This window comes from Bubalus bubalis, chromosome 13 (genome assembly GCF_019923935.1).
Source record: "Bubalus bubalis isolate 160015118507 breed Murrah chromosome 13, NDDB_SH_1, whole genome shotgun sequence".
Lineage (NCBI taxonomy): Eukaryota > Metazoa > Chordata > Mammalia > Artiodactyla > Bovidae > Bubalus > Bubalus bubalis.
The window spans coordinates 55,197,324-55,218,259 of record NC_059169.1 but is presented as its reverse complement, the minus strand read 5'-3'; the positions used below and the strand labels follow the sequence as shown (position 1 = coordinate 55,218,259).

General features: G+C 42.4%; 1 protein-coding gene across 6 annotated transcripts in view; it reads right to left on the bottom strand.

Moving 5' to 3' along the window:
• The window catches only part of TNFRSF19 (TNF receptor superfamily member 19), an 89,796-nt gene extending 83,366 nt beyond the window's left edge, over positions 1-6,430 (bottom strand). For 2 of the 6 annotated variants that reach the window (XM_006070944.4, XR_006544064.2), the window contains exon 1: positions 5,838-6,355. The gene's annotated coding sequence lies outside the window, so the exon portion shown is untranslated. Of the gene's footprint in view, positions 1-5,837; positions 6,361-6,409 lie in introns of those variants that run through there. The other 4 variants (XM_044927292.2, XM_044927293.2, XM_006070941.4 and 1 more) reach the window with 4 other exon arrangements.
• Positions 6,431-20,936: the final 14,506 nt, after the last annotated feature.

The following is a 20,936-nucleotide window of genomic DNA, read 5'->3' as shown; positions in this document are numbered from 1 at the left end:
CACACACATGGCCGCTGGCATTGCACATTCTGGCCTTGGATGCTAAATCACCACTCACTAGCTGTATGCCCTTGGAAAAGTTACTTGACCTTCCCAAACTTCTGCTTCTTCAACTGTGAAAGGTGTTGTTCCATTGGTCGTTGTTCAGTAAGATAAGGGATGCAAAGAGCTCAGCCCAGTGTCTGGCACACCATCAGTGCTCACTAAATGGCAGCCTTTTGTCAGGCACACAGTGCCAAGCATCAGAGATCTGTGATAACCCAAATGGTGCTTGACAGTGAGGAGCACTGAATGGCTGCACTGTGACTATTGAGTGCATTTTTACTCTTTTTGTTTTAACTTTTTGGCATCTGGGGTCTTAGTTCATCGACCAGGGATGGAACCCACACCCCCTCAGTGGAAGTGTGGAATCTTAACCACTGGACTGCCAGGGAAGTCCCACATGCATGTGTTCTCAGTCGCTCAGTGTGACTCTTTGGGACCCTGTGGACCCAGTATCCCGCCAGGATCCTCTCCTCATGGGATTCTCCAGGCAAGAATACTGGAGTGGGCAGCCAATCCCTTCTCCAGGGAATCTTCCCTATCCGGGGATTGAAACTGTCTCCAGCATTGGCAGAAGGATTCTTTACTGCTGAGCCATCTGGGAAACCCAGGGAAGTTCCCAACTGGTTGTTATTAATGAACTGAAATTTTACTGACAAAGCCAAATTCTTTTTTTTTCTTTTTTGGCTACTGGGGATTGAGGGATCTTAGTTCCCTGGGACCAGTGATCAAACCCTGGTCCATGGCAGTGAAAGTCCAGAGACTTAACCACTAGACCACTAAGCAATTCCCTGAAAGAGCCAAATTCTTACGAGGATTTTGGTAGAGGTGTAGTTTTAAAGATTACGTTAAGAGTTGGCTTTCTGAAGCTAGTTTTAGCAATAGTTAGGCTGATTTGAAGTGTATTTGTTTAGAATATGTTCCTAAAAAAGTTGAACCAATGAAGTTAACAAACCTCTTGGGAAAATAGTTTCCGTGATAAGCTAGCTCACTGAAATAAAAGTTAATGGAAAATTGCTTGACTTTCAAGTAATTTCCAGCATAAAACACTATTTCATGGGGGAAAGGAGCAGAATGCAAGTCACATGAGAATTGTGAATTCTGTCTGTTCCTTCACAGTGCCTGGCGCATAGTAGGTACTTATTAAAAATTTGTTGAATGAATAAATAAATAGGGGTAAAAATCTCAAAGAGTTACAAAGTTTGCCAAATATAGTTAGGAAAATAAAGGGGAATATAACAAAGACCCAAATATTTAAGTAATTCCCAGCACCCATTGCTGACCAATGATGTCAGACCATCTGTGTAGGGCGGGGGCCTGACAGGGAACAACTTGTCCAAGGTCACACACCAAGTTAATAACAAAGCAGGATCCAAAATCCAGGCTTCCTGACTCCTAATATAATCATCACCATACCAAGAATGCATAAATTAATACATGTGGCTTAGGGCTTCCCTGGTGGCTCAGATGGTAAAGAATCTGCCTGCAATGCAGGAGAGCCAGGTTTGATTCCTGGGTCGGGAAGATCCTCTGGAGAAGGGAATGACAACCCACTCCAGTGTTCTTGCCTGGGAAATCCCAAGGACAGAGGAGCCTGGTGGGCTATAGTCCATAGGGTCACAAGGAGTTGGACATGATTGAGCGACTAACACAGGCCAAGGAGGGTATTTATTCAGTTGATATAGTGTCAAACTCATGACATCTATAGTGCAAAATTGCTATAAGTTGCAGCAGGTGCACTGATCCTGGTGAGTTTATGACACTACGTTGGTCAAAATCTTCTTCTGTGTTTATTGAGAGAAGAAACAGGCCATGATGCTCCTTTTCTGCTTCCCAAGAAACACAGGGGACTGACTCCTCTGTACATGGTGGGATGAAGAAGCAGGCTTACTGGGTAGCAGCCCCCAAAGCTAGGCTGTAGGGCTGTCTGAGTCCTGGGCGCCACTGACAGGATGGAGAAAGCTGTGCTTCTCAGAACGCTTCTCAGAGAGGGAGCAGGTTGTTGGAAGAATTGGTCTGATCAAGTTGCTCAGAACCCCCATGTTATCTCCCTCCGCCCCCTCATCAAAGGGCAGAGTTAAGTCACAATAGGTGATGCTGAAGTACTTTGCAAGCAAGGATGGGAGAGATGGTCAGGCTGGAGTGGTGATTTCAGCCAGTGAGTGGACCTGAGGGAGCATGGCTACCAGGGAGCCTCCTCACGCCCCCTTTCGTAGCCCATTCCTCTAAGTAGTGCTGACAACATGTTAAAGAATCACTCCTTAATGGTGCACTGGTTTCTGAAAGTTTCCAGGGTGTCCTGGACTGGCCCTGCTATCACAGAGAGTCTGACCAACCACACCAATGATGGATGCATGACTGTGGTCCAGTCCTGAAGCAGATAAAGAACGACTTAGATCCTGAGGTCCTTTATAGTTGAAGATTCTAGGCCAGTGATGGAAAACTTGATCAAAAAATTCTAATAACTCTCATAAAATATACCAAACAAAAATTTTTTAAAAGCCCATTCCCCTCCTAAAATTTTGGCTGTAATGTGTGCTAAACAGTCAAGTTCAGCTCCATGCAATTCTTATAACAGAATTAACTGCCCAGCCCTAAAACAAAAGAACCTGAATTGAAATCAGACTCCAATGGTGCACTTAATTAGTCCTGTGAGCTTGCATTTGATATTTAATCCCTCTGAGATTCACTTTTCTCATCTGTATAATTGCAGCGGCAAAATTAATTGCTGGAAATGAGATGGTGTCCTAAAAATACTGTCAGAGTGCCTGGCACACAAGAACTCCATAGATATGAGTGAATTAATAACTAGTGCATTAATAAATGCTAGTGAATGTTAATCTGTAAAGCTTTATATGAAATCTTTATGAGGGTGATAACACATGAGAGATAGCTATTTGGCCTTGAGATCAGTGTATATGTGAAAAATTTATAGTCAATAAATAAATTTATTCACAAGAGATATATTCTTTTTTTTTCCAAGAAAAAAATCCCAGAAGGAGTTAGTGAAAACTTGCTCAAGAATTCTTAATATAATCAAATGTAATATGAAATATATATCATGTACAAGCCCATATTGAATCTGTAAACTGAAATCTCACAAAATCCCACTGGGACTCTCCAGGAAGGAATAACAACCTTTAGTTAACTATTACATCAAACTTTTCACTTTCACTGACATCCTTCAAGAAAGTATCAATTCCTTGGAAACACAAAAAGAATGTGCATATAATGTCAAAATATGTGCATAATATATATGCCCACCTGTATCTACACATACACAAGTATATATAATTCCACATTGCATAGATATTTTACATTTTTGTGAAAATTACTTTAAATGTTCTGGTAAATTGCGTGTGGCAGTAATTGTGTTCAGACTGCTTAGAAACACAGAAGCAACAGCAATCGGGAAATCAGAGGACTGGTCCAGTTGACTGACACATATCTCATGGAAACAAAAACTACACAGCAGAAGGAAGTGGTTATCTTGATCTTCAAACTAACCCTGTTCTCCAGTCAGCAGTGCATTTGTTTTAGCAGGTGTTGGAAAATATCCATGGTGAACTGGGAAGGACACAGGACCAAGACTTGGAAAACTGGCCACGTAACTTAATTAAGAAAGTCAAGTGACTTTTCCATAGTCCTAGCTTCCTCATCAGTACAATAGCTATAAAAATTCCACCCTGCTGATTTCAGGAGGACGATCTGGTCCACTCCCTCATTCCCCACATGAGAACACTGGAGAGTGAAGTGAATCCCTTAAGGTCACATAGCTGCGCAATGAGAGAATCAGGACTAGAAATAAGTCTTTTGAAGTCTTGGAGTTTCTGCAGTAACAAAGCTGGCATTGAAGCATCAGATAGGAAAGGGCTTTGAAGAATGTAATGTAAGGGTTTTCTTCAGTGGAAATCTTACCGATTTAAATCACAGTCAAAATCAACATAAAGCAATCAGTTCAGAGATGACTTTTAAGACTGTACCTGTTCATTTAGCAATAGGCAGCCTTCTTTTAAAATCAAATACAATCTGCTTCTTTTCTCAACCAAGACACAAGATGTAAACAATTCGCTGAATTAATTCAGACCCTGAAGTGGATTTTCAATGACTTGACTTGCCCAAGCAAGCTCTCTGCAAAGCCTAAATTAATCAGATAATTGCCAATTCTCCCTTTTGTTTTCTGTTGAAAAAGTGTGTGTTTGTTAGAATGAGCCTAGTAGCAGAATAATAGTCATTAAAAAAAATTTTAAGTCCCAAATCTGAATTAAATGACTGAGTTCTTAAGCACACTATTTCTTTAGGCATCTTCTCTTTAGTCATTATTTTAAAAGTTTAATTTTCTTTATCCTAATTATTGTTTTATCCTAACTATTGTGAACATTATTGCTGCGGTGTGATGTAAAGAGGACTTTTTCAGCAAACAAATGAAAAAAAAAATCAACCTAAGCTGATCATTCAGGATTTTGTGAACATGCTTTGTCACATTGTCAGTAAAACAAAAATTTAAATGCCTGTCTTGGCATGACTACAAACAGGAGTTAAATCTTTTAAATTCTTACTGATACATCTTAAAAATAAAGTCAGTTTGGTATGGTTTTAAATAATCTCCACTTAACAGCTATCAGTTTTAAAATTAAGTAAATAATGCTAATTATGCTCCTTCAAATATCAAGAGGAAACTTTAGAAAGTAATTTAATTAATTGGCTCTGAAAAATTAATTACACATGAAATGAGGCTCATTAGGCCCTTCCGGTCTCAACAGAATTTCTGACTAAAAAATAACTGATCTCATCACTTATACTTGCTTTGTGGTTCGGCTGGCATTAAATAGACTACCGTGATGATACCTACTCTACCCCAGTAAAACTAAGACCAAAACATTGAAATGAGCGAATATGAACACGGTGCTCTTACATTTCCACTGTGCACGCGTGATCATTGAATTGACAAGTTAACTTGTAAATTCAGCACAGCCATATACTTTGGTTTTGCCATACTGAGTGTAAACTAAAGGTAAAATGGGACTAAAAACTGTGTCACATCGTAACTGTTGATCACCCAGTTTTCATAAACAGTTGGCAAATTTTAACTCACAACAGCTGTCACTGCATTAAAAGTACATGTCAGTTTAAGAATATTAACCTCCGGGATGTGTCTGCGCTTGAGGCTTGTGCAAAGGTTCCAGAAGATCACCAGAGGATTTCTTTTTAAACCAAACTCAGCACAACCTAACCCTCCCTGTCTGACAGTTCTTAAGTTTTACCCAGAAAAGGGCTTTAATCGTACTTGAATGGCTCTCCAGTGCTTCCTTGGAGGGGACATATTGCATAAGGAAATGTATTTCTTAGGCCGGCGTCTTGGAGGTGAGAGAATAAATAAAGAAACAGTATTACCAGAGATGCAATGCTCTTTTCTATGAGAAAACAGGAAAGCATTGGCATCCATGGAGTCCCTCCGCCTGTTTACTGAGTAAAGCAACTTGTAAATACTTGGAGCAGTTACAGCCTGCAGACCTCGGGCTCTTCTGCAGCGGCGGGGGAGACGGACTCAAGTTAGCTCCCTCCCCTTCGGTCCGGTTGGAACAACTCATTTCCAAGTAAAATGTGCGCGGCAGATTGCAAACCCTTTGTACAAACTACCAAACCGACCCCGGAGTATCGGATTTCCTTTCATCCACACACACACAGAGTACTCAAGGACAGAAATGCTCGTGGCCCCCTAGACTAAAACCCTCTTTTCTGAGAACACGCAGGAAAAGTGCACCGAAAGCCACAACAAACAGAAATCGCGGTACCTTCAACGTGCTGAAGTCTTTCCAAGGACTCACCACCCTTTTCGGCAACTGAGTTTCTCCTTGGCAGCCCTTCTGCGCCCAACGCTTGTACCTTCCCAAAAATGTATGTCGGCACAAGCCCAGACGAAACCTCCAACCCGGGAAAAGAAAATGAAGCGTGCAGATCAAAGGCAGACGAGCAGGGAGATGAAATGCCCGTAATCTGATCGGTGATCAGTTGCCGCACATCAAAGGCAGGCCAAGTGGCTGTGTGTGTGTGTGTGTGTGTGTGTGTGTGTGTGAGAGCACGCGCGCGCGCGCGCAGGGCTCTAGGAACGCTCCTTTCAAGCAGGTAGCCGCCCCCGCGCCTCCCCGCCCTCGGATTCTTTTGTTTGACCCGGATCCCGTCGTTCTCCTCTTCCCTGGCACCCAGGAGGCCCCCGCGGTGCCCCCCAACCCGGGCTGAGAGTCTGGGCCCACGGCGCTCGGGCCCCCGCGCTGCGCCCGGGCTGCGCGCTGGGAGCCTCGCCTGGTGCCAGCCGGCCGCGCCGGGGCCCTTTCATCTCTCGGAGCCGCGGGTCCCATGACCTCACCGCCTCCTGGCAGGACGGCCGCCCGCGGGGAGCGCGCCCGGGGGCAGGGCAGCCGCCTCCGATCGCGCCGCGCGCCCGCGGCCGCGGCGGCAACTCCTGGAAGCTGCTGCGGGGCCACTCCGTGGGGAGCGAACCCCCGAGCCGTCCTGGCTGCCAGAGACACAGCCTTTATCTGCCCGCGGTGCGTCCCGCAGAGCCGGCGTCCAGTCTCCAGGATGGTTCCGAGAAGCAGTGGGGACCCCGAGGGAGAGGGTGACCTCTCTCTTCAAAGGCGGTTCCGGCCTTCCCTGTGACCAGTCCTTACGGATTTTGAGTAACCTGTCTTTTCCTTGAAACTTAAATTATTAGACGTTGCCAATATTAATCACTGGCGCTTTAATCAAAGTCATTAACGAGCAAATAACTAAGTTACCCAGTATTTTGATATCTCTCACCCTCTCACTTAAGCCACTGGGCCCGACATAGTCTTGATCTTAGTTTAAGATTCAGAAAATTAGATTTCAAAACTACGTGTACTTCTTAGATAGGTGTAATTCATTAACACCTATCGAGTATTTAAAATTCACAAAAGAAGGACTTCCCTGTTGGTCCAGTGGTTCCCAGTGCAGGGCACCTGGTTTGATCCCTGATGGGGGAACTAGACCCCACATAACTAAGGCCTGGCCCAGTCAATTAAATAAATATAATAAATAAATATTAAAAAATACAATTCACAAAAATAAAGAATGCTGTGTTCCTTGCCTTTTAGGGCCATTTCTCCTAAACCCATAGTTTGGACACCTAACTCACTAAAAGTCATCACATTTAGTCTATTTATACATGTTTTAACCTGAAACTTATTACATATTATTTAGAATTGTCTGACTATCCTTCCTGAACAACAGCAGATTCAATAAAATAAGTTTATTTTTAGCATTTATCAAAATAGAAAATAATTTCAAAATTTCATCTTACAATCCAGGATACAGTGCATTTCTGAATTCCAGGCCACTCTTCTATGGCCTGAAGGAAATTTTTCTGTTTTCTAATGGCAACTTGCCAACCTTTAGAAGTCAGTTAAAAATATTTTTGTAAAACTTAGAAGACAATAGAATTTAATTTATATACGTTATATACTCCTCTTCCTAATAAGTTTCATCTAATTCTTTCCTCATGTGATTTTTGAAAATGTGGTGTATGGTATGTTTATTTCCAGATGTCTGAGATTCTCAAATTTTGATAGCAAAATTTTTGGTTTCCACAGTTGAATTCAGTATTTAACATTTAAGTAATCACTTCCATGAGCATTTCTTGTACAATTTTCCTCCCCCACAGGTCATTTCTCAAAGATGCTTAGAGCTCAGATAGTATAAGATCAAGATATGATTTCCTATGACTTCTCAAAAGTATACCACGAAAACTCCTGTGATACTTGGACTCCATGTAACATTACCTGGGCTCCACAGAATACATAGAGAATACCAAAAAGGACAAAATATTTCCCAGTGGCCATGTACTCATTTCTTCTTTGAGTTAACCCAGCCTTGCCCCTAGTGTGAAATCCATATTCCACCAAGCAGCGCTCAGAAGTTATGTTTCCTGATACACCAACATAGTAATTTATAAGCCCTAGATGCGAAGGAGATGCAGGTTCAATCAGGAAGATCCCCCTGAGGAGGAAATGGCAACCCACTCCAGTATTCTTGCCTGGGAAATTCCATGGACAGAGGAGCCTGGAGGGCTACATACAGTCCATGGGGTTGCAAAGAGTTGGACACGACTGAGCAACTGACCATACCTAGACACACACAGATGCTCTGTGAGGCTCTTCGGATAAGCATGTAAAATCCTAATGTATTGATAGAATTCAACACCAATGGAAATTAGGTGAGGGGCCAGGTCAGGATTCTGACACTTCCACTGGAACCTGGTAGGATGCATTTGAAAGCAGGGACTTCAGTGAAAACCACTCAAGTGATCCTCCGTTTACACGAACGTCACCAAGGAAGATCTGTGTCTAGAAATGTGACGATGATGACCCAATGATCTGCGCACGCCCAGTTGTGTCTGATTCTTTGCAACTCCATGGACTGTAACCCACCAGGCTCCTCTGTCCATGGGATTCTCCAGGCAAGAATACTGGAGTGGGTTGCCATGCCCTCCTCCAGATCTTCCCGACCCGGGGACCGAACCCAGGTCTCCAGTGTTGCGGGTGGATTCTTTACCACTGAGCCACCAGGGAAGCCTAGCAATGTGATATCATTTCCAAAGGAGGAGTTTATTCACCCAGTGGCTGAGAATTATTTTGAGTTGTTTCTCTTGTGGCCGAGAGCCCCCCACATGTGAGATGACAGGAAGCGAGGTTAGGACCACCTATGTCACCAGGAGCAGAGTGTGGCTGAAGGCCGCCTGGAACGAGGCTTGACCTCCTGACCCAACCCACGAGGGCTGTGCCCAGAGAGGCTCATGCAATATGGAGACGTGGCCCCCCATGGTTGCTTCTGCAGGGCTCCATGAAGGGGATCCCCTGCACAGCTTTCCTTTCTCTCCTCTGGGAATCTTAGATTTGAGAAATTAAGTCATATGCTATGACAATAATAAATATGTCAGCCCCCACTCTGTTATGATTCAGTTGAACAATACTGAGTTGAAGTCTTATTTCTGATCCCTAGAGCCACGTCCTGTGTAGACGGCATATCTCGTTCTCCTCCCCACGTCCTGTCTCTACCACCTGGCTGTGTCATGGGGCTGGACCAGTATTGATACATTATTATTATTATTTGAGATTTATTTGTTTGTTGGCTGTGGTGGGTCTTCATTGCTGCACACGGGCTTTCTCTAGTCGCGGCGAGTGGGGGCTCCTCTGTGTTGCCGTGTGTGGGTTTTCTCACTGCGGTGTCTTCTCTGGTTGCAGAGCACAGGCTCTGGGAGTGTGGACTTCAATAGTGGCACCGCACGGGCTCAGTAGTTGCGGCACATGGGCTCAGCTGCTCTGTGGCACGTGCGATCTTCCCGGAGCAGGGATTGAACCAGTGTCCCCCACATTGCAAGGCAGATTCTCAACCATTGGACCACCAGGGAAGACCTGATATATTTTATTAACTGAAGTCTCTACCTCACACTAAAGGCCACTCATTGTGTTGTACAGTTCTTACAGATTTTAACAAATGCATAGTATCCTGTTTCAGATGGAACAGTTTCACTGCCATTACAGAATTGTACAAAGGAGGTGTATAGATTTTGACAAATGCAATGTCCTGTGTCATACATAGAATTCTGATTGAGAGTCCAGTGAACCTTTAGATCACACTGGGAAAAGCTGACATCTTAGCAGTGGATCTCCCTATTCAAGGACTTGGAATATCTCTCCATTCATTTAGATCTTCTTTGAATTCTTTAATCAGAGTTTTGTACTTTTCCTCATATATATAATACATTTGAAATATTTTATACTGAAATATTTTAGTTTTGGGGGGTAGGTTGTTAAGATAAATGACATTGTGTTTGTAATTTCAAGGTTCAAGTGTTCAGTGGTTGTATATAGGAATGCAATTGACTTTTGTGTATTATATCCTGCAACCTTGCTCTTATCACTTATTTGTTCCAGGAATTTTTCCATCGTTTATTTGGGTCAGTTCTTTGGGATTGTCTGTAAATAATCATGACATCTGTGAACAGAAAAAAATTTAATTTCTTTCTTCTCAATCTGTTGACTAAGAAATTGTAGTGTGTATTGCAAGCTCTAGGTGCATATGTGCATGCTAAGTCTCTTAAGTCATGTCCGACTCTTTGCGACCCCATGGACTGTAGCCTTCAAGGCTCTTCTATCCTTGGGATTCTCCAGGCAAGAACACTGGAGTGGGTAGCCATTTCCTTCTCCAGTGGATCTCCCCAACCCAGGTATCAAACCCACAGTCCCCTGCATTGGCAGGCGGATTCTTTATCACTAGCGGCACCTGGAAACTTTCCTTTTCTCTGAAGAATTTTTTGATGATTTTTTGCTTTTCCTTTCAACATTTTGAATATGTCACCCCACTCTCCTTTTGCTTTCACAGTTTCTTATCAAGAATCTGATGCAATTCTTATCCTTGTTTCTTGATAAGGAAAGTGTTTTTGCTTTGATTTTTGTTTTTAGATGTCTTTCAAGAGTTTGTCTTTTGTTTTCTGTGGTTTAAATAGGATATGCCTATGCATTGATTTTTGTGTGTGTTTATCCTGACTGGTAGATTCTGAGTTTCCTGGATCTGTGGTTTGGTGTTTGTCATTAATTTTGGACAATTCTCAGTGGTTATTATTTATTTAAACTATTTTTCCTGTTCCTTTCTTTCTTTCTTCTGCTGACATTCTCATCACTAGTGAGTTATGCCTTTTGTAATTATCCCACAAGATTTTCTTCATTTTTTTTCTTTGCATTTTCACTTTCAAGTTTCTACTGGTATTTCTTCAAGTTCATTGATTGTTTCCTTCACTGTGTCCTGTGTATTGATGAGCCTACTGAAGGCATTCTTCATTTTGGTTACAAAGTTTTTGATTTCTAGCATTTCTTTTTTATTTTCTGTTTTATTTTTAAATTTATTTTTAAGATATTTATTTGTTTGGCTTTCATGGGGTCTCAGTTGCAGCAAATGGGATCTTCACTGCATCATGTGGGACCTTTTGTTGCAATGCATGGACTCTCTAGTTCTGGTGTGCAGGCTTCAGAAGTTGTGGCACATGGGCTCAGTTGCTCTGCAGCATCTGGAATCCTAGTTCCCCAACCAGGGATTGAACCCCATCCCCTGCATTGCAAGATGGATTCTTAACCACTGGACCACCAGGAAAGTCCCTTTCTCTTTTAGCGTTTCCCTCTCTCTGCTTACATCTGTTCTTATTTCCTTTTTCCATCAGAGCCCTTAATATAGTAATCACGTGTTAAGGCACTTCAGTCGTGTCCAACTCTCTGCTACCCTATGGACTGTAGCCCACCAGGCCTCTCTGTCCATGGAATTCTCTAGGCAAGAATACTGGAGTGGGTTGCTGTGCCCTTCTCCAGGGGTCTTCCCAATCCATTGATTGAACCCATGTCTCTTACATCTGCATTGGCAGGTGAGATCTTTACCAGTAGCACCACCTGGGAAGCCCATATTAATCACAGTTAGTTTAAATTTCCTATGTGATAATTATAAAAACTGCATCATGTCTGAGTCTAGTTCTGAGGCTTGCTTTGTCTCTTGAGACTGTGCATTTTCTTGTGTTTTGACAGCCCTTACGATCTTTTGTTGAAAGCTGGACATGATACATGAGGAAATTAGATTGCTAATGGAATGTTGAGAACATACAGAAAGATTCAGTAAGGAATGTCTTCAGAATAATACCAGAGAGAGAGAGAGGTTTTCACTTCATCAGGAAGTACGATTTTAGATAAAGAAAAGTAGAAGTCTACTTTAAGAAATGCTGATCTAAAGTCAAAATATTTAATGAAATTGAAAAAGCACCTAGCATAATGTTGGTGGCATAAAACACACAGAATAATGATAATTGCTGTATAAAATCAGGAAAAGATAGAATTTATTTTTAAAAAGAAGTGTAACTGAGTAGTTCTGCAAAATAAAACTGAATTGAAAGTAAAGTGGTAGAGTAAATGGATAACCATTTGTGCTTACACACTTTTTCTTGCCTTCCTGCATTACTAGGGTTTCCATTAGGGTGTCAAATTGGAGCGGGGAGAGAAGACATCCTTGCTTTTGTCCTAGTATTGAGGAGAAACCATCCATCTTTCAGCAATACGTTCAATGGTAGCGGTCAGGATTTTTGTCCTGGCTTTTGTTTCTCATCAGGTTGAGGAAAGCCTCCTCTATCCTTAATTTCCTAATACATTTTTTTTTATCGTAAATGGATGGCTACTTTTGTGACACACTTTTCTGTGCATCTATTGAGATGACTGCATGGTTTTTCTTCAGTTTATACGGTGAATTACACTGATTGATTTTTAAACGTTGGATGAGGTCAGTCTTGGATTTGTAGGACTTGGCTGTGCTGTCTGAGCTTTTTAATATTTTGCTGGATTCAGTGTTTTGTGTTTTTTTGCATTTATGTTCATGAAAGATAGTGATCACTCATTTTCTTTTCTTGTGATGTATTTGTTTGGTAATGCCAGCCTCATAAAATGGGTTGAAAAGTGTTTCATCCTCTTCCATTTTCTATGAAGGTTTGTGTAAAATTGGTATTCTTTATTCCCTAGATATAAAGTGAAAGTCCCTCAGCTATGTCCAACTCTGTGGGACCCCATAGACTATACAATCCATGGAATTCTCCAGGCCAGAATACTCGAGTGGGTAGCCTTTCGCTTCTCCAGGGGATCTTCCCAACCCGGGGATCGAACCCAGATCTCCCACATTGCAGGCAGATTCTTGACCAGCTGAGCCACAAGAGAAGCCCAAGAATACTGGAGTGGGTAGCCTATCCCTTCTCCAGCAGATCTTCCCAACACAGGAATCGGACCGGGGTCTCTTGCTTTGCAGGCGGATTCTTTACCAACTGAGCCATCAGGGAAGCCCAGATATAAACTTACCTTCTAATAAAGCATACACTATGCAGTTGCTATTTTTAATTTGTGAAAAATGACTACATTGTAGATCTTTCCTAACTTTATTTAAGATCATAGCCTAGAGGTTGTATGAGTCTCAGAGTTTAGTGTCTATTTTCCAGCTTCATAGATCCTTGTGTGCGTGTGTGCATTCTTAGCTGCCAAGTTGTGTCCGACTCCTTGCAACCCCATGATCTGTAGCCTGCCAGACTCTGTCCATGGGATTTTTCAGGCAACAATATTGGTGTGGGTTGCCATTTCCTTTTCCAAGGGGTCTTCCCGACCCAGGGATCGAACCCATTCAAGTAAGAGATGCATACATTGTTGGAAGTAGATATAAGGAATTTTTCAAAAAGAAACTGTTCTAGTCAACTTTTCACCTTCTAATGTGTTAGCTGGAGCCACATTGCTTAAGTGAATGGTTGCTCATGCCAGGGTGTGCTGGCTTGAATTCCAGTATTTCCACATGAAATTCTGAGTGTCAATAAGTCACTTTAAACTTCAGAGTCCTTATCTTTAAAACTTGGGGCAATAAGACTACCTACTCGCTAGAGTTTTTGTCAACCTTAGAATAGTACTGGCATGTAGTAAGTATGGAGCACACCTTAAGTCCCAGCTATTTAAAGTGCTGCCAAAAAAAAAAAAAAAAAGAATCATTTCTGACTGTATCAGATGAGAAAAAAATTGTCTTTGAAAGAGAAAAGCACACTGTATTCTGCTTTTTCTAAGCATTTCTCATGTTGAAGTCAAAAGATATTTTTGCATTTTGGCAAACAACATGTTTTATAGCTTTGAATATGGACAACTTGGATTTTTAAAAATTGCCACTGTGGTATTTTCATACTGTTCATGGGGTTATCACGGCAAGAGTACTGGAGTGGCTTGCCATTCCCTAGCTCCAATACTTTGGCCACCTGATATGAAGAGCTGATTCATTGGAAAAAATCCTGATGCTGGGAAAGATTGATGATAGGAGGAGAAGGGGGAGACAGAGGATGAGATGCTTAATAGCATCACTGACTCAATGAACATGAATTTGAGCAAACTCAGATATAATGGAAGACAGAGGAGCCTGGCTTGCTGCAGTCCATCGAGTCATAAAGAGTCAGACACAACTTTTATTGACTGAACAACTGTGAAATTTTAGTATCATACCATCAAAAAGTCCAAAGTGTATTATGACAGTTTTCAGGGGGGATATTTCATTCATATTAGAGGTTAAGGATTCACCACTCTAGATGAATGCATAAGATTAACAAGGTTCTCCCGCAATAAGAAGTGAAAGTGTATATATTATGTATAAATTTCAGTCAATTAAAGGAATTTTCATACACTGGGACAGCTAGACAGTGAGTGAGTCCTCCCTATTGGAGGGACAGAACGCCCACCGTCAGCGAAGGATGTCTAGTCCTTCACCAGTCAAGGGTATGGTGGAGGGCAAGAGTCACAACGGAGACAGGGAGGAATCCTGGGAACACAGTAGAGGTGGTCTGTGTGTTGGGGGTTGGGGGCAGCTTTGTGTTGTAAGTCTGCCATCTTGGAGTGGTATAGGCTTCCTAGAGAGAGGGCACAAGCCTGGAGATATTAGAAGTCACAGAACTTCTTGTGCTAAGACTAAGGGTATGGTCTGCAGGGATGTACATGGCACGATGAATAGCAAAGACCTCAGCCAGTGAAAGATGGAGGAAGTCCAACTGCTAAAAAGTCAGAAGTGAAGGACCCTGGGGCCCAGTAACCCGGGACGCCACCAGGACGAGAGTCTGTGATCAGAGGCAAAAAAGCGTCCAGTGCTCCTCAGAGGCCCTGATGATCTGACAGCTCCTTTGGGGTCTCCGAGAGGTTGGGGATACAGTGGAACTCTCCGTTTCCATGTGTGTTCTGCAGAGCTATTAGCAACATCTCCTGGTTAACTACTTCTCTTCAGCCTTGTCCTCTGCTAGGTTCATAATCAACTCCCTCAGTTCACAGGCCAGGAGACCAAGGGGCTGAAAAGATACATCAGCCTTCCACAGTCACATGGCTAATATCAGTCTCAGGAGTGTATGACTCCAATGGTGTGTTCTTTTACAAGATTACACTATTTTACTATTTTTCTGTTAATTAAATGTCTTTCTAAAATCCTGCTTTAGTTTTCACAAGTAGGGAGTCCTGCCAACCTAAGTGTTAATAGCCTCTGTAAATTACTGGGGCTTCTTGGACTATAGAAATGCCCACAGGAGGCTTATGTGTCCTCCTGTTAAAAATGTTAAATTTCAAGCACTGTTTGTTTTTTTTTCCTGATTACAAAAACAGTATATATTTGTTTTAAAAAACTGGATAAGTACACAAAAGCAAAGTAAAAAGATATTATCCGTTTCATCCATAATCCTAATTTAGTCTTCTTTATAAAAATTATATGGATTTAAATGATTAAAGCAAGAAGCTTTTCATTACTGGCAAACCCTGAAAGGAGAAGCAAGCAGGTTTCTGATGAGGTTGTTCTTCCTCTCCTGTTTGTTTAACCTTCTGGTGGGGATCTGAAGTGCTACTTCAGTGTGATATTTAATACAGGAAATGCTGGGCCCTGCTTTATCTCATAATCACATCTACGAGCAAAGCTTTAGGGAACAAATGTCTCTGACAATCAGTCCTTTTATTGGGAACGTCTCTGACACTTGGGAGGGGGGATTGCAAAATAAGACACTGTCCTCAAATGAGGTTCCTGAGAAAAAGGTCTCTTGTGCTGGAATTCGAATAGAAATTGCACCATTTCCTCTTGAAAGGTCTAGCAGGAAAAGAGAAACATGACTCAGAGATCAGAACATCAGTACAGAAATCTATAATAAAGATTCAAAGGACACTGAATGTGTCCAGTGGAAAGGAACTCCTTTCCCTCCTTCCTTCTTGCCATGCTAATCCGATTACACAGGCTGACTCTGCCAGCCCTGCAGTGGGAGCCCTTCCAAGTGTGTGTCTGTGCAGGTTCACACACTGCACATGTACATCATGCATACACACCATGTGCAACACCACACCATGCCTACACCACACACGCTGCACGCAGACATCTGCCATACTGTGCACACACCACACAATGTACACACCACACACGCTGCACACACATACCACACTGTGCACACACATCATAGCATGCCTACACCACACACGCTGCACACACACCACACTGTGCACACACCATGTACACACGTACATATTTTTTTAAACAAAATGTGGTTATGCTATCCTTCCTTCTATTGTTTTAAAACGTACCTTTTGTACACTAAATGTATCAGAATGCTTGCATGGTGTTTCCTTATTAGTGGATATTAAGTTATTCCCAATTATTCTGTTATTGTAAATGGTACCATAGTTAATATCTTTGCCAACACATGCTAATATTTCATTAGGAAAGACTCCTAGAACATTGCTAGGTCGAGTTATATGCAGTCAGCGTCTTAGGGTATCACTGCAGTATCCTCCAAAAAGGTTGGATCGTTTAGCATTATCACCAGCAGCATACGAACATGACCTCTTTACTCCAGCCTTCACCTTTGCTTCACACTGAAATTTATCAGTATTTTCCACTTTTTGTCAACTAGATAGGTGAAAAGTATTATCTCATTGTCTTATTTGGCATTCTGTATTAATTACAAGTGAAGTTAGGCAATGTTTCACATATTTATTGATCATTTGTATTTCCACTATCGTGGGCTTCCACTCTTTCCTGGGCTTCCTCAGGTGGCTCAGGGTTAAAGAATCCAACTGCCAATGCAGGAGATGCAGGTTCAATCCCTGGGTTGGGAAGATCCCTTGTAGAAGGAAATAGCAACCCACTCCAGCATTCCTACCTGGGAAATCCTATGGACAGAGGAGCCTGGCGGGCTACATGGAGGGTCACAAAAGTGTCAGACATGACTTAGTGACTAAACAATAACAACAACAAAATTGCTCTATACTGGGATTTGCACCATGTTGGCGAGACCTGGTTTTTTCTCTTCTCAGTCATGAGACTGGTACACTTTAGAGAAGTCCCCCAGCCTCTCTGATGAGAGCAGTCCCCTCAAGCTTGTTTCTGGTTCCTGAAACCCTAGGGATTACATCAGTGATGGCCACCATCCAAAGGCTTCCTATTTGTAGATGTCTATATGACGTGGCTACATAAATTGTATTCGATCAAAAAGTAGGTGCAAGGTCACTGATGGGACCTTTAAGGACATGAAAGAATTTTGGCACCAGGTGGAAGGTGGATTAGTAAGTCTTAAATGATGGGTAACAAGGTAAGAAAGACAACATTCGAAAGGAAGGGAAGTTTTGCACAGTTCGTTTCTGCTATGGGCATCATGGATCAAACGCTGGACATTTTGCAAAAAACTTCAATCGTTATTTGTAGGAAATCTTTCCAGATATCCTGTGTACTTTGTTCTTGCTTTAGTTTTACCTTTACTATTTCTGACATTATGTCACCCCCAAGGAAGCAAAATGAGGACTTGCCTTCTGGGGTGTTAACACCTTTTAAATATTTGTAGAGCTCTTATCGCGCATCCAGGCAGCATCCATTCCCCCCACCACTGCTCGGCCAGTCTACACTCTGCCAGGGCTTTTGATCTTAATGCACAAGCAGCTCCTTTGATCATCTGGGTGCCGGGCTCTGGACCCTCTCAACAGTATCAGCTTACTCCTGTTAACAAATGCTGCTCTGCGCAGTCCTGCTGTCGTCTTTGGTGAGGCAGACAGCAGAGGAAATATTCCTTTGCTGCTCTGGGATGTAAACCCCTGGAGCATTTGACCCAACTCAAGACTTTCCTTTTCGTTGTAACTGAGGTTATTTCAAGCTCACAGTTATGTAAGCTGGCCTTTCAAGTTTTTAACAGTCATAAAATGTGGGATAGTTAACCTGGGGGTGGGGGGAGTGGTTAACAGAAAGGACTTTTTATTGTCATCATCTGCTGATGGACTGCCTCTACTTTCTTCTGATTGGCTTTACTGGAGCCAGTCAAGCATTTTAACTGAAACAGATGAGCTGTAAAACAGGAACACTATTGCAAGAGGAATAGTTGACCTAGATTCCCACTAAGACATGACTATGTACACATTCAATTGAAACAGAGAAACTTGAAAGCATGATTACCATTGGGAGACCTGAATTATCCTTCAGGGACTGAGTCAATGTCTTTTAGTAACTGCAAGTAATTCTCAGCATCTTACAGGGGATATGGCATAGCAGATGGCCAGTAAATAGTGGCTGAGTGAATAAATGACTGATTTCTATAGGAATGACCTGCTTCTCAAATTTGAGCCCCTTGATTCTATTTCTCGCTCGATGGGTGGACTAGCATGTACTCTCTTTTCCAAGCTATGTCTTATATATTATGCTATCTCCATTTTTCCTCTATAATTTAAAAAATATTTTTGTTTATTATTTTTGGCTACACTGGGTCTTTATTGCTGGATGCAGGTTTTCTCTAGTTGTGGTGAGTGGGGGCTACTCTACCCTCTAGTTACCGTGTGCAAGCTTCTCATTGAGGTGGCTTCTCTCGTGGAGCACAGACTCTAGGAGCACGGACTTCAGTAGTTGCGGCTTGTGGGCTCGAGAGTACTGGCTCAATAGTTGTGAAACACCGTCTTAGCTGCTCAGCGGCCTTGTGGGATCTTCACGGACCAGGGGTCAAACTGATTTCCCCTGAATTGCAAGGTGGCTTCTTAACCACTGGACTACCAGGAAAGCCCTATAAATTCTTCAGTATTATTTGACAAATTTATTTTTTATTGATGTATCTCAATTCCACCCCAAAATTATACTAGTCCTATTTCCATTGTTCAAAAAAAAAAAAAAGACAGATTGGGTGTTACTCAGAATTGTGTTTGCTTAATCTAATGTGTTTGCTTAATCACAATAGGAAGATTGTGAAGATAATACTGTCTTCTTCAAGGCCAAATTTCCTACTTCTGAAATTCAGATCTTTGCTTGTAAGCAGTAACACAGCCCAGTGTCGTAATTACCATAAAACGTGGAAGGGAAAGGGGAGCTCTCTGAGGAATTTTTACCTAGACAGTAGAGCTTTGTAGATTACATCCAGCCCCTCAGAGTCACCTCAAGTGAAATAGAAACATCCGGCTACAGGCCAGAGAATCCAGACTTCTTTATGACGAACTTTCCCAAGCAGACATTGCTACTTAAGGCAGTTGTTGAAGTTTGCGAGTGATTTGCAGAGAAATTCTCCAAGGAGTTTTCCTGCTGGAAGCTACAGTTGGACAGGCTGCTCTGATGGCATCTGCCATAGGAATTGTAAAAGACTCACACTCTGAAAAGCTTTGAAGTTAGAGACCTACTTTTCTCTCCTGGTAGGTTCATTGCAAGATGCTGTATGCTGTACCTGGGGAAGGGAATACTTTCCAACAGGAACTAGTCCTTGATCTTAGAGTGGTAAGAATCTTGGCCTCTTAAACATTTAGGAAATGACTTTCATCTTGGCTTTCAAGGTGACCAGAAAGACAGATAGTTTAAAAATACCTATTAATGTTTTTTAATAGGTCAGGAAGCAACAGTTAGAACTGGACATGGAACAACAGACTGGTTCCAAATAGGAAAAGGAGTACGTCAAGGCTGTATATTGTCACCCTGCTTATTTAACTTCTATGCAGAGTACATCATGAGAAACGCTGGGCTGGAAGAAGCACAAGCTGGAATCAAGATTGCCAGGAGAAATATCAATAACCTCAGATATGCAGATGGCACCACCCTTATGGTAGAAAGTGAAGAGGAACTCAAAAGCTTCTTGATGAAAGTGAAAGTGGAGAGTGAAAAAGTTGGCTTAAAGCTCAACATTCAGAAAATGAAGATCATGCCATCTGGTCCCATCACTTCATGGGAAATAGATGGAGAAACAGTGGAAACAGTGTCAGACTTTATTTTTTTGGGCTCCAAAATCACTACAGATGGTGACTGCAGCCATGAAATTAAAAGCCGCTTACTCCTTGGAAGAAAAGTTATGTCCAACCTAGATAGCATATTCAAAGGCAGAGACATTACTTTGCCAACAAAGGTCCATCTAGTCAAGGCTATGGTTTTTCCTGTGGTCATGTATGGATGTGAGAGTTGACTGTGAAGAAGGCTGAGTGCCGAAGAATGGATGCTTTTGAACTGTGGTGTTGGAGAAGACTCTTGAGAGTCCCTTGGACTGCAAGGAGATCCAACCAGTCCATTCTAAAGGAGATCAGCCCTGGGATTTCTCTGGAAGGAATGATGCTGAAGCTGAAACTCCAGTACTTTGGCCACCTCATGCGAAGAGTTGACTCATTGGAAAAGACTCTGATGCTGGGAGGGATTGGGGGCAGGAGGAGAAGGGGACGACAGAGGATGAGATGGCTGAATGGCATCACTGACTCAATGGACGTGAGTCTGAGTGAACTCCAGGAGTTGGTGATGGACAGGGAGGCCTGGCGTGCTGCGATTCACGGGGTCGCAAAGAGTCGGACACGACTGAGCGACTGAACTGAATTGAATAAGAGCCAGATGTTGTCTTAGACCCAAGGATATAAAACATAGCCCTGACCTGAAAGAAGCTTGTACCTGGTGACAGAGAGAAATGAGCACTAGATACTTGTGAGCAAATGAAGAGTTGGTGAAAAGCTTGGAGGTAAAGGCTCGACCTGGGAGAAGTTAGGGCTCAGATTTTAACTGAAATGCAGAAGCCTAGCAGTGTCCTGTGTGGGGGATATCACAGGAAGTTGTGGATGGCCCTTTCATCTTAGAAGGCGTTTTTCCTGAATCCATGAAGTATGATTTTCACCTCTACCTCACTTTCCTGTGGTACAGGTGGTAATGTGGACCCTGGGCCTGGCTGGATGTGAAGCCCCTTCGGTTTCCACCCCCTTCCATGAGCGCAGTTTGTACCGTTTAGGAAGTAGACATAAAACTGGTTCTCTAATCTAGATGAAATTCCAGCTCCCTGTACATCTGGGTGCTCTGATTAGTGCTTTGCATAAAATGCATGACAACATTCC